Raw genomic sequence first — 13463 nt, 5'->3', positions numbered from 1 at the left:
TTCACTAGTTATGAAAACCAACACAACTCTTGAGGTTTTCTTTGTTAATGTTATTGAATCTTGAATGCATCTGTTTCTTTTCTTCTATCACTGTCAGGTTTCTAAAGCCCCGGCTCTCGTGAATGGTCAGAGGTCTCCTCTGGTGAGTAGCTAACATAACACGCAATGTTTTGTTCCAGTTTGACTGAATGCACAAAGAAAGATATTCACCAACACTGTGGTGTGTTGTCAGACACATGAAGGTCACATGAAGGTCACGTTATTGATACTGCCTACTCCAAAGCTCCAGCACCGTTCCAGGCTGCTTCTGATTCCAGAATACCAGTCGTCTTCATTTAAATGAGACATTTACACCTGGTATGATTTGTCTTCAGCTTTACTTCTCTCACCATCTGTGACTGTTCAGCTTCAAACCATCTGCAGAGCAGACAGGATGTTGTCAGAGTTTCCCTTGGCTGGTTCATATCCTGAATTATACATTTGTTAATTGGCCGTGAACACTGACGCCAACAGCATTATGTACTGTACACCATTAATGTGTATTTTTGCTGTAAAGTACACATTGTCTTCATACTTTATAAAAACCCCATTTATGATCCAATGCTACAAAATAGTTTATTAGGGCCACGTGGTGGAACAGTGGTTGGTGCCGTTGCCTTATAACAAGGAGACCAAATGTTGGGCTGTGATCGGAGCTGATTGTTGCGTTTTAAGTTAAAGTTAAAGTTTATATCATTTGCTCTTCTTGTGCCTGCTGTAGAGCGAAGCTACACATGAAAACGCAGCAGCAGTGCTTTACAAGTGAAGCATCTGTTTACATACTGCTTATAAATACTAAATAAAGGGGGTGAAAGTGTTACTGATTAGTCAGATTAAAGATTAATGTCTGATCACGCCAAATTATTTCTCCCACAATGGCTTGGATTAGAATTAGGAGTCGTCCTCTCTCAGCTGATTGCCTCAGCTTTCTGCAGCGTCTAATTGGACTGTAATTACCGACACCAGATCCACTGTGGTTAGTGTGATTAAATCTTTTTACAACCGGCACCAGCCTGCTGCGACTCAGCAAAACAAATGTATGTACCCTGCCTGGAGCACATTGATCTGGATGGTCTTTGTTTTCTGTTTCTGTTTCTGTCTGTTGATGCAGTGAAGCTCAGATAGTGGAGAAGTGGTGGAGCCACACGAGCGTTTCAACATCTAAGCCAGGGAAAAATATATTTAATATGAGAGCTAGCCTCCTAAAAAAGCGGTCGGCGTTGGCAGTCGCTCTGAGAAGAGCTGTGGTCCTGGCCACACACATTTCACATTAGACTTTTTTAAAAGGCCTTTTAGCTAACCTTCGCGTGCATACATAATCAGAATGACAAGGCAGCTTCATACACTTCCAAGGTTGGTGTACTTTTTACAATGCAGGACAGTAAAGATGCCAGCGTGGTGATTTGCTGGCACTACTCAGCAGAGCCTATCAGTGCCATGAACTTTGTTTAGTCCTCTTTTACGACCCGGGCGCAGCCTCCGTCGTAAATCTTCAAGTGTACAAGGTTTTCACTTCCTTTGTTGACGGAATAATCTATCGTGGCGTTACACAGGAAGCTCTTGATCATCCCCGTCTTTACTGAACAAATATCGTGGTGACACGCCCACGGCGAGTGTATTTACAGTACGGACTTTACAGCACATGATGTAACGCTAGGTATTTCATTAAGGCGTGACACGGGTCTGTTAGCAAGCGTTTATGTTTGGTAAATGTTCATGTCAGTGAACAGTGAAGCAGAATAAAGACCCTGGTTTATTGGTTGCGGGGCGGGGTTGCCAAATCTGCTTATTATCAGTAATGGAATAGTCTACTATAAATTAACTTGCAGTTCTTTGGATTTGTGATGAAAGAGGAGGAGCTGATTAAGCTAACTCTGTTCACAACAGAAGAGTCAATACATGCGTCAGCAGCTTCACTGCCTCTGAGCGGCTGCTGTCTTTACATTGGTTGGTTGTGTTGGATGATCTTCTCAGTCATGCTGGGAAACGATGACTTTTCTTCTCCATCGTCCCCATAAGCAGAGGTAACAGAAACAAACTGAATTGATTTGAACGAACAATAGGTGAAGAACTCATGTCTGGAACAGAATACTGGGTCAGACCTCGGGGGGGGGGGCATATTACTATAAGTAACAATGAAAATGGTTGTGGATGAAATGCTGAACAAAAAAATACAGTTTGTATTGATATAGGTTAATGTGTATTTGGTCATTTATTTAGTTGTTTTGTTTTTTTTGACTTGTCTCTTGTTTGTCCCATGAGATCTGGCAACAACAGGCAAGACAAGGCAGTGGCATGAATGGGCGAAGCGCTGGTTCTTGGCTTCATTACTGCGCTGGAGCTTTACTTATGGAGTGTAAACCCACAGTGTATTGATAATTCCAGTAGCACGGAGTGTGTCTTTGCTCCTTGACACCTAAGTGGGCTCAGAATGAGCAGTGGTCACGTGGTGCCTCCGTGTGTGTGTCTGTGTGTGCGCGTACACATGTGTTTTTCCAGCCAGATTGTGTTGGCAGGAGAGAGAGTGTGAACTGTGACTTGTAGAGAAAAAAAAACAAACAACAGGAAAAAAAAAAAAAAACCTCACACATGCTACTTTCTCCTGCCCAGCTGCACATGAATTGATAGTGCTGCTGGCAGCATTTGTGCCTATTTTTTCAGGACAACAAAACAGAGGACCAGGTCTTATTTATCTTGGGAACTAGTTTGGATTGAGACTTGCAACAATTTATCAGTGGCTGTTGGACAAGCAGTGTGTAGTTGGACTGGTTTAAAATTTGAGCTTTTGAGTTGATGTAAAAAAATGAGCTTCTTGAAAAATAGAAAACTCTTATTCTTACATTAATTTAACAGTTTTATTCCTGTCTGATTTGCTGAAGTTATAAAATGCTGGGTTTAAAACCCAAATTGTATTGAGTTAACTAAGTGTTAATAATGAAATTTATATCAAAACATTTGATCAAATAAATCACTGGATTGTCATGTCATGTCCAGTATAATCTTCTTGTGGGAGACAATTCAACCATGCAGTACATTACTGCCACCTATAGGGCTGGAGCTGGAAGCCAATAAGCTACATTTTCAATTCAAAATATTTATGCTTGATGAATAATATATGAATGAATATTGATGCTACATGAGTGATACTGTGTAGTATTTATTTGTGTGTGTTTTACTGTCTACTACATTCAACATTTGAAGTGTCTTTGGCTTCATCTGTATCAGCGCTGCCATAGCTAACGTTAGCTCTGGTGTCCTTGCTGGATGTAATATGTTTGGCATTGAGTTGAAGTACTGCTAAAGTAAATGTTCGTGGCACAATTTAACCATAAAATCTGCTCCTATCCAAGCTAAAATCTGAATTAAAAAATGATTAGACTGCACAATGTACTTTAATTTGCACTATTTCTGCACATATACACGTGTCCTAAATGTTTCACACTGCACCAATAAAAGTACTGTGCAGAAACAGTTAAGACTCAATAAAACAGCAAGTACATATTACACATCACCCAGATAATTTCTACCGTTGCCGTGTCAGCAGAACCACGTACGTTACATTTTCTCCCTGTGGACACTAACAGAGTGAATGGAGGTAAAAGAGTATCCATCTGTGGCAGTACCGTTACCCACAACAACTCATGGCGAGGCTGGATGTGTAGGCTTCAAAGTAGTGATTCATTAGCAGCTATTTTTAATGGAGAACAGCAGGACACAGAAGTGCTGCACACGTCCACCTGCATGAGGTGGAGGGGCAATAATTGCATCAGAAGATTGCCTTGTTGTGGTTGCCGTTAAAGAATAATGAATTCATTCTGGACGTGTGTGGCTGTATTGGCGTGTTGTTGTGAACCTAACACAGCAGCGCCCCCTGTGTTCTTTCACCTGACTGGCAGGTGTGAACGATAGAACAAAACAAAGTCTGTTTCAAGGCCTGCAGTGTCTTAAAACACACCAGGGTGAGTTGACAAAGTTTATATCAGAGCTGGAATATATGGCCAAAAATACATAATACAATCTAAAACTGTATCAAAAGTCTTTGTAGTTAAATTGAGGATATGGAAAGAAATAGTTTTGTAGTTTAGCTAAATAAAAATAAAAACATTTGTCTTGGAACTTTTTGACTGTTGTCAGTATGTAGTTCACAGAAGTGGAGTTCCAACGGATGTACATTTACTGTTTTATTGTAGACGTTCTACAATATTAATAGAGCGTGTTGGGTTTGGCATTAATTTTAGATGAAGTGTACACAGTGTTGACTTTTTATTCTGGGTTCATCTGACGCACTCGTGCATTTCTGTGTCTTCCTCTGGCAGGAGAATACGTCTTCACGTCTAATCCCGACTCTGCAGCGCTTTAATTATCCAGGAGAAAGCAGGTTTGCAATAACCATCTATTTTTTTTTTTCTTCAATGTGCAAATGGATGTTGTTCTGTTTCTTACTAAGTGACCACCTCGGCCTGTTCGGCAGTTGTGACCCAACCAGTCACCATGGGATTTAGCTGAAGTTTAGTTCCACAGCCGTACGTTCGATGCTAATCAGCCGGCGTTCTTCTGCCTGGCTGCGTGGCCTTTTGTACGCCAACATAGTCGTCTCCCCCAGGTATTAGGCTGGACTGGAGGAAACTCAACATTTACATATCATGTGCAATGAGGCTGGGAAATTAGGGTGGCCATTATGTAGCAATGGCCCATGTGTAACTAAGTTATCTAACAGTTGCTTAGCTAAGATGTTGCTTTATCTCAGTTAAAGCCCTATCCGTTCAGGTCTCCTAGGACTCCAGGTGACCTTCTGCTCTTGCTTGTATTATAAAGCCCAAGGTGATTTATCTTTTCTGTGGTGAAGTGCATCCACTCTGAATGCCACTGTGGAATGTAACACATTCAAGGATTCAAATTAAGTCAAAGATGCAGCGATGATAGCGGCTGGGTTGTTCAGCCTTGACAATATCCTGGTCACTGCCAATCAAACGCAGCCACAGGCTAGAGTGACCTTTCACTCAGGGAGGGGACGGTGCACGCCGTCTTCATTGTTCATTTCTATGTATTTGTATAGCCCCGCCTTTTTTTTTTTAAAGCTCCTCGGTGTTCTGTAAACATGCTCAGTCAAGTGACACTTCTCAACGAAACATTTCCAAATACAGCTCAGTGAGAAATAGCAATCATCAAAAAAAAAAGAAAAAAAGAAAAATCAGACATCTTTCTTTCCAAGCGCTCAGGGAATCCAAAGTCTCACTCACTTATTCTCAGCTGGTGATGTGTACCTGTTACCCAATTAGCAGATATTCTTATTTCTCACAAACACAATGATGGTTCACTCCCAGGGTGGAGTCGAGTCACTCATCAGAAGAATAATTAACAGCCTGAAAATGTTTTAATTTCTTGTTTTTGTATTTAGAGTGGTAGAGATCTTCTCATCCCCTGAGAAACACTTGACGTGTGAGGATCATCGACGGCCTCTGTTCTCTGCTTTTCATTTAGCTACATGTTGAATAGTAATTTTTGTTTCATTGTATTAATATAATCAAGGCACTGAACTCCACCTGAGGCCAGGGCAGTGATGAAGAGGCTGAGAATTTCACTGGGATTGAACGGAATGAACAGAAATAGAAATGAGACGCTTTTAGTTGAACAGTTTGGAGATAAAGTTAAGAAGATGAGGGTGGAATGGGCTGTACATTGGCTGAGCAGACATGTGTATATATATATATATATATATATATATATATATATGTGTGTATATACTAATATATGTATGTATTTATATATACACACACAAACATATGTGTGTATATGTATTTATATATATATATATTTATATATATATATTTATATATATTTATATATATGTATAAATATATATAAATGCCCCTCCTCCCCCCTTCACAGCCACTAAATCACTTCCGTGTTGCCTTTAACACTCATTGTGAGGTTAACATAACAGATGAAGATATGTAGGAAACAGAGTCTTGGTGGAATACAGATGAGACCATTGGATTATGTTGGATTTATGACAGCGATGAGCTCTTAATATTCATCCGTATCCCTTGCAGTAACTTCATCCTCTGTGTGTGCTGTGAGACCTGAGCCACGGCTTTGTCTCTGTCACAGTACACCCACTGTGTGCCTTCTAGCACTGATCCATCCTGGCTGTCAGCGTGGATTATGGCCGTCGACACGACAGCGTGGATGTGAACATGAGACACAAACCCCAGTTGCATTAATCACCATTAGGCTCTGGTGAATTTCCATGGTTTTATACTGATAAGATCACAGTTGATGACTTCTCTTATGTTGTAAAACTGAATACAGAGGTGGGGGTTTTTTTTGTTAAAGGAAGAACAGAAACGTGTCGGAAAAGGTGTGAAGATATTGTGAAGGGAATAGTTTGAAGTTTTTTGGAAACGTTCCCAGTCATTGTTTGTCTGAGAACGAGACAGTCGAGCCTTATGAATTTATCTCACTAATTATACACCTGTTTGAAGGCAGCTCCTGAACTAGTGCGACTTTAAGAGGTTTAGCAAAATGTTCCTGAGAAAACCAAACTAGTTTAAAACATTTAGGAAAGTAAACGACAGTGATATTTTTCTCCCAGCAGAAATGGTGGAGGAGAGAAAAGAAACAAACCAAACTCACTTTGTCACAAACACAATAAAGGAACATTTTAGCTCCGGATAAAAGCAGAATTTTTCTCCCGGCCTAGTTCTCTGTGTCTGCAAACCTAATAACTCTGACGGATGGATTTCTGATTAGAGATAAGAATCAAGGAAACCCTGTTGGCACCTGGGGGCAATGTGTAAGAGGCAATTACTGTATTACATGTATTAAAGGTGTACAGTAGGCACAGAGGCTGCAGCTTACAATCAGTTCTATTCTGTTAATAAAAATTACAATCTGGACTCTTTTTTTAAAATTTTTTTTTAGTTTTGTTTTTTTTTTTTTTTTTTTAGTTTTTGAAACTCTTGTTTTTTTGCAGGGCAGAACTTCACAGAATTGAATCGAAGTTTATTAAAGAGAAGCCGTCTTTGCAGGGCAGAACTTCACAGAATTGATGTGAAGTTTATTAAAGAGAAGCCGTTGATTGAGCTGTTTGATTGTTTCCAGTTTGCTGATCTGGTAAAGTCAACATGTTTACTGTTGTCATGGCTGCTCTAAGACGTATTACTGTTCAAACAGTTGACTCTTCACTGCAGGACGTCTTTATTCCTAGGACCAATAGCAGCAGCAGCAGCAGGGTTGTTTTGTTGAAGGGGGCGGGGGGGTCACAGGTTGGAGCTGATGGAATCTGACTTTCCTGGAGGAGACGGGAGTTTTTTGTCCAACTGGGTCCACTGTAGTCTGTAGACTGTCTTCCCTGTAGAGGTCAGTCTACAGACACAGGGGAACAGTAACGAAGATGGTAGTTTATTAGAAGAAGATCACGTTACTGGTTCGATCAAGTTTAAATGTCTGGGATTATTACTGACTTGAAGATGAATTAATTAGGTTAATTGTTCATTTTTTTGGTGAGAACGCTAATGTGAATGAACTTGATAAAAACCCACTTTGCAAAGAGCAGAAAAAGGTGCTGTACAACAAAAACAAACGAGCCGTTCTTCAACAAACCAGGCAGAGTCATTTTTCACAGAGTAAAGACAATAAAGCAGAGGGGAAGACGGAGAAATGAGTTCAGGTGTTTTCTGTTACTGCACAGAAATATACAGCGCCGCTTTGATGAGTTTTTTTATGAGTTTTTTTTAATAACTCTGCTGAGCTACTGATACGTTTTGACAGAGGAGTGAGTGACAGAGGCAGTGGTTTCACATGTGTTTCTGACTTCATACCGTCCACCGTACGTACAGTGTGTAGGAGGAACACAGTATAAATAAATAAAGTGTCTCCAACTTAGCCTGAACAAACAACAGATCTAACAACAACAACAACAACAACCCTGTAAAGAGGATGAAGTGGGAGAATGAATGAATGAAGAGGAATATGAAGGAACATCCACTTCACTTCACTTGTACCAGGGAAGAGGTTTTAACTCGAGCCGTTACACAATCTGATGAGCTTAATTAATTAGACATTGTTTTGAAAGGCACAGAGCTTTTAATGGTTCTCTGTCTGTGGCAGTTTGTAAACAACACTGTCGTCTGTATTGATCAACCACTTATTATCGCCATCAAATTGGAAACGCTGCAGTGTGCTGAGAATTATTGGGTTTTAAAGCAGGATTATCCTCCATAAAAGTTTGCTTTAGCTGCTCCGAGACTAAACCTTTACAGAAAAACAGGGACCTTTTCAAAGTCATGTGTTTTTTTTCCCCCAGTTTGTGCTGCTTGGAGATATTACATTTATATTTGTTCATTTTCTTTATTTTGTCTTTGTAAAGGTTTGCTCCTGGCTAACGCTCCCTGCCTGCTTTAAACAAAGTACCAGGATGATGACGGAACAAAGACGGACAAAGTCTCCAGGTCCACGGCAGAATTCCAAAGAGAATAACATCAGGAAGTGACAAACCCCCGGCTGATATCATGTGACCACAGCGTCAGCAGCAGAGTTCTGCAGCAGAACACTGAGAGGTCTGTGAAGGAACCCTGCTGCAGGGCACACACGACCTGAGAGGAAGAGAGAGTGACCTGGAGCACGGTGGAAAAGACGGTGCTGCAGCGGCTCTGAGACAAGTGCGACTGCCGTGAAAGTGTCAACTGTTCAAATCCAACTAGAACAGAGCTTCTCTACCATTATCACTGATTCACTCACGGTGAACTATTTGGTCCATCCACCCGACCATCCATCCACCCGACCATCCATCCACCTGACCATCCATTCAGCGATTGATTTGTCCACATTATCCAGGGTCACGTTGGGCCAAACGCTCCAACTCCATAATTGCAGCACACACACAGGACAGTGTTTGTCCAGGTAAGATGTCACAGCGGTCACAGGAGAACTGGCTGGGATATTTTTTGACTATTATATCCACTGGGCTTCAGTGCGGAGCTCCCTTGAGCCCCACTGGCATTTTAGAACTCATTTTCTGGCTGAGTGCAGGTATGGACAAAGGTAAATCAGGAGTCAGGATCAGGTTAAGTCTTTGCAGAAGTGCAAGTGAAAAACCCCAGCTCACTACATTGTGAAGGATGGTCAGAAATGCAGCAGCTCCTCTTCAGGAGACACCATTAACCACCAGCTGTTTCCCTGCTGTATCACTACCAAACAATCTGTACATCTTTCATGTGGAATAACCTTGTTTATCTCATCTGAAGCGATATATCCACAACAGCTTGCCAGATGATTAAAAGGAGCCTGAGAAATGAGAGTGAATTAAAAAAAAAACAATGTGTCATGCTGCCTGGTTTGTGACCACAGCCCATTTTAATCTTCCATTAATCATCGTGGCTGCCGTTTGTGCAGCAGATGTGTTAAACAACCTCTGAACCATCGCAGAATGAAACCAAACATGGACATGGAGGAAACCTGCAGCTTCTTTCACTGTCTGTTGAATGGACTAGAGTCTAGTTCTATGTATCATTCATTTATTTATCAATTAACATCAAAGACATCATCACTACTCCCCATGAACTTTGAACTCACCAGTCATTTGTTTAAAGACTATGACAAATAATAATGTACGTAAATAATATAATAATATAATCAAGCGTTGAGGTTTATAGAAATGATTCATTTATCAACTGTTTGACAGTAGGATGTTTTTTTTTTTGTCTTTGTGGTTGAATTGAGAAAATTGTGCCGATGCCTGTGGACACCAGGCGTCTCATCAGGTGTTTCACAGATTTCAGCATCACTTACTCTGCTCCAGGTAATCCAGCCGGTGTTGACCAGACCCTGACTCGTGTCTCCATGTTTGATCCACAGTCATTTGAAGGCCCAGTTCACGGATGGCCGTCCTTTTCCTCTGACAGACGAGGCCCATATTACTGAGGCTCTGGCCAGGGATGGACTGCAAATCCCCTGCAATCCACTTCTACTGGGAGACACCTGACTCTGCACCCAGGCCTCTGGCTGTCGCTCCCCACTGATGTGTGCCGGTAAAGCTTCCTTTGGAAGGTTTCTTTCAAGCGCTCCCCCACAGGACAGTCAGCTCCAGTAACTGCACTGAATGTTGTTCCAGGTCTGACGAGAGCCGCCGGACTCTGAGTTGATGTGGCCAGAAGGAGACGACGTCCACCTTCCACCTCTGATACAGGCAAGGGTCTCTGTGATGTGGCAGCTCTTTGTTCTGTCCGTTTCCCACTGGTCAGGATGGCGGTTATTCAGAACTTTTTATTTCTTTTTAATTGTTTTCATTATGAGCTTTGTTTTTTGATTGTGCCAAAGGTGTCAGATGCTGCAGTCAAAAAATGTCTCTCTTCAGTTTCACTGTCGCTCGCTCTACATATAAATACATATATATTCATACATTTATACATAAGTTACAGCATGAATGTATATATTTATACATATATATGTGCTGAACCTATAATTATTCCAAATCGTTGCATTAGAATTCAAGCCCTTAGTTCAAATGAATTTACTGCATTAGTTGTATAGTGAACAATACAACAAAGTTTTAAAGATATTATTATATCTAACCTTCTCTTCCTGTTGTAAAGATTTGAGGCTAAAAACACCGTTAGTAACTTTTTCCCTGATCAAACGTGATTCAGGGAGAACACAAAAAGAAAAAGAAAAAAGAAAAAAAAAGGTTGCCTGCATTACAGGTGAGTTTGAGGAGTCATCCCCAAAGACTGAAGCAGGAAATAAGCAACTGCTGACGTTGACCGTGGCTTTGTTTGGCAACAACCTTGCTCGTCCCCAGGCACGGAGCAGAGAGAGGACAAGAAGAAGAAAGTCCTGAGCTGTGGACGGCTGCTCCTCTCTTTATTTTCTGTCTTTCTTTTGGTTTCTTTGTTTGTTGGTTATGATGGATTGTGCAGAACGAGGGCCGTGATGTGAGTCTCTCTGTGTCTGTGTGTGTGTGTGTGTGTGTGTGTGTGTGGGTTGTGACCAGTGGGGTTGCTCATCGATTCCCAGCCATTTCCACTAAAGCACTAATAAGACACTTGGCATTTTCCTTGGTGCCAGATTACTCCCTTTGTGACTTCCCTCTACCCTTTCCTGATGTGAGGCTGTGCGTGTCTGCCTGTGAGTACGACTCCCAGAGCTTTCCTAAGCGACCCAGTGTCTCCCCCTGCCTGCGCCTGTGCTCCTGCATCTGTGCTTGGCTGAGGGTGATAGCACAACACGTTTATAGAGCCTGATGTACATGTTTGTACTAACATATGTGCATATGTCAGGAGAAGATAGAGCTGTGGTTGTTTTCTCTGACGCTGGGACGGCTGCTGTGGAACAGTCCACCGTGAGGACAGGGTTTAGATGAAAATGTCTCTTCGGAAGCTGTTTAAGACTTGTTGAGGTTCGAGGCCCCTGGAGGGAACGTCATCTGACTTGGATAGGAACCATCAGTGAGCAGAGTCTGACGTCTAAGATGGAGGATTATGTGCAGTGTTGGTGATGAGATCAGGGCAGACAGATGGGCTGTTCCTTCAAGCGAGAACTTTGAGCAAACCGAGTTAAATTGACATTGAAGCTCCTGGTTCCAGTCTCCAGTTGTCTGTCAGTTGAAGCAGCTAGAGCTACTGTAAAACCCAACACATGAATAAATGAGGTGTCATCAGTCTAATATATTCTTTTTGTTAATTTGATCAGAGCAGAGTAGAAATGCAGCGACAGACTTGGAAAAGGGTTGTTTTTTTTCCCTCTATTTTTTATGGGTTTTGTGCCCACGGGTGTTTGGAGCACAACCTACTGTTCAACCCAGAGCATGCAGGCACTCTTGTAGTTACAAGTCACCACTCACATGAGCATGAAAAAGAAATGCAATAACCCTGAGCTGGGTACCTGAAGGCCAACGACCTCGGTGGCGATAAATTTGTCTGAGGAGAAACGATGACAAATAAAGGCCTTTTAATGTTGCTATTTTCACTCCACGTCAGGCAGAATTGATGTCTCACCACACACGGCCACAAATTATCTCTGGAGAGAAAAACCGCTCGGCGCACACAGCTGGGAGTGGAGATCCACTCCTTTAGGTGAAGCCATGTTCAGACCGACGTGGACTGGTGTTGAATCCTCTGAACCCGGCTGTGCCCTCCACCCACCAGGCTCCACGTCTCCCCTACTGGTGCAATGCAGATATCATGTGGAAACATTACAGCGCAGTTATCTCAGATTCCTGTTTCGTTAAAACACGTTTGGTGTAAAGATCGTGAATCACGCGGCCGAGCCGCGCGGCGTCTTCTTGCCTGCAGCGTCGACTTACTGTAAATTCTCCCCTTTTTTCATTCCAGGTATGTAAAGACAGAGATGGAGTGAATCAGATCACAGGCTGCGGCTGTGTGCCTACAGGCTAACTCTGCCTGAGAGTGTCTGCGTCTCCACAAATCCCCACCACTCCTCATGTGTGTCCTGCAGATGGGTTTAGTGCTGCTCCACAGTTGGCTTCATTAACTGATAGCAGAGAGATGGAGACATCATGGAGACGGGGGAGAAGCCCAACGCTGCAGAGAAGAGTGGGTTTGTAGGAACACACACTTCAGTTCAGGCTGAAACTGCCCTCAACACTGCTACGAACCTTATTTTGAAAAACCAAACAGTACAGTATATATTTGGAAATTAAATATGAACACAACTAAAATATTTAATTTGCGGATGAACTTCATCCCGTACTTGATTGGCAAATTAAATGTTTTTTTGAAAACCTAGTTATATATTTTTATCTGGTTCCATTTAGAGACAGACCTTGTGGTAAAAGTGTTTTATCTAAATTTATTTGTTTTTACTAGGACTGTCAATTAATTCAAATGTTTAATCAGACAATTCTGAGTTTAAAGATTAATCTTGATGGTAATGAATCAAATTAATTGTATAAAAACAGAAGGTTTTTAGTACAACAAATTAATTGTATAAAAACAGAAGGTTAGAGGTCAGTACAGAAACTGTAGAAGTAGTTACATCATCTTTAGTAGTAGATGGATGTAGATAAATCTGATTGGCTGAGAGAATGACACTAATACCCTCCATCTTACCTGTATGTTGTCTAATTTAAAACTGGACCAGTCCAGTGTTTATAATTAATTGTGATTGAAGGCCAAACACAACACTTATTTTTTTTTGGAACGTTGATAAATTCCTAACCTTCTCACTCTTTCTTTGGTGAAACACAAACTGTACTTTTTGGTCTGTCTCTTACAGAGGTCCAGTGGGAGTGCAGTGATTTTTGTTATGACCCACTTTGTTAAGATGTATCCAAAAAAGCACAAAGGCCGAGAATATTAGATGATAACAGCACGATACCGTTGAAATGTTTCCTCCTTAGGTGAAATGTGCTGGTAATAAGGCTTTGATTTCTTCTTTTGTGGAGTAAATGTGTCATTAGGACA

General features: G+C 41.5%; 1 long non-coding RNA gene across 1 annotated transcript; it reads left to right on the top strand.

Annotated features, from left to right (window-relative positions):
• Positions 1–4044: 4044 nt before the first annotated feature.
• LOC103392289 (uncharacterized) lies at positions 4045–10491 on the top strand. The gene is made up of 4 exons (XR_003052332.1): positions 4045–4417; positions 8411–8943; positions 9898–10070; positions 10154–10491. It is a non-coding gene; the product is annotated as an uncharacterized LOC103392289 (long non-coding RNA).
• The last annotated feature ends 2972 nt before the right edge of the window (positions 10492–13463 follow it).

Source organism: Cynoglossus semilaevis, chromosome 16, assembly GCF_000523025.1.
Source record: "Cynoglossus semilaevis isolate Cse_v1.0 chromosome 16, Cse_v1.0, whole genome shotgun sequence".
Lineage (NCBI taxonomy): Eukaryota > Metazoa > Chordata > Actinopteri > Pleuronectiformes > Cynoglossidae > Cynoglossus > Cynoglossus semilaevis.
This window is presented reverse-complemented; position numbering and strand designations above follow the sequence as displayed.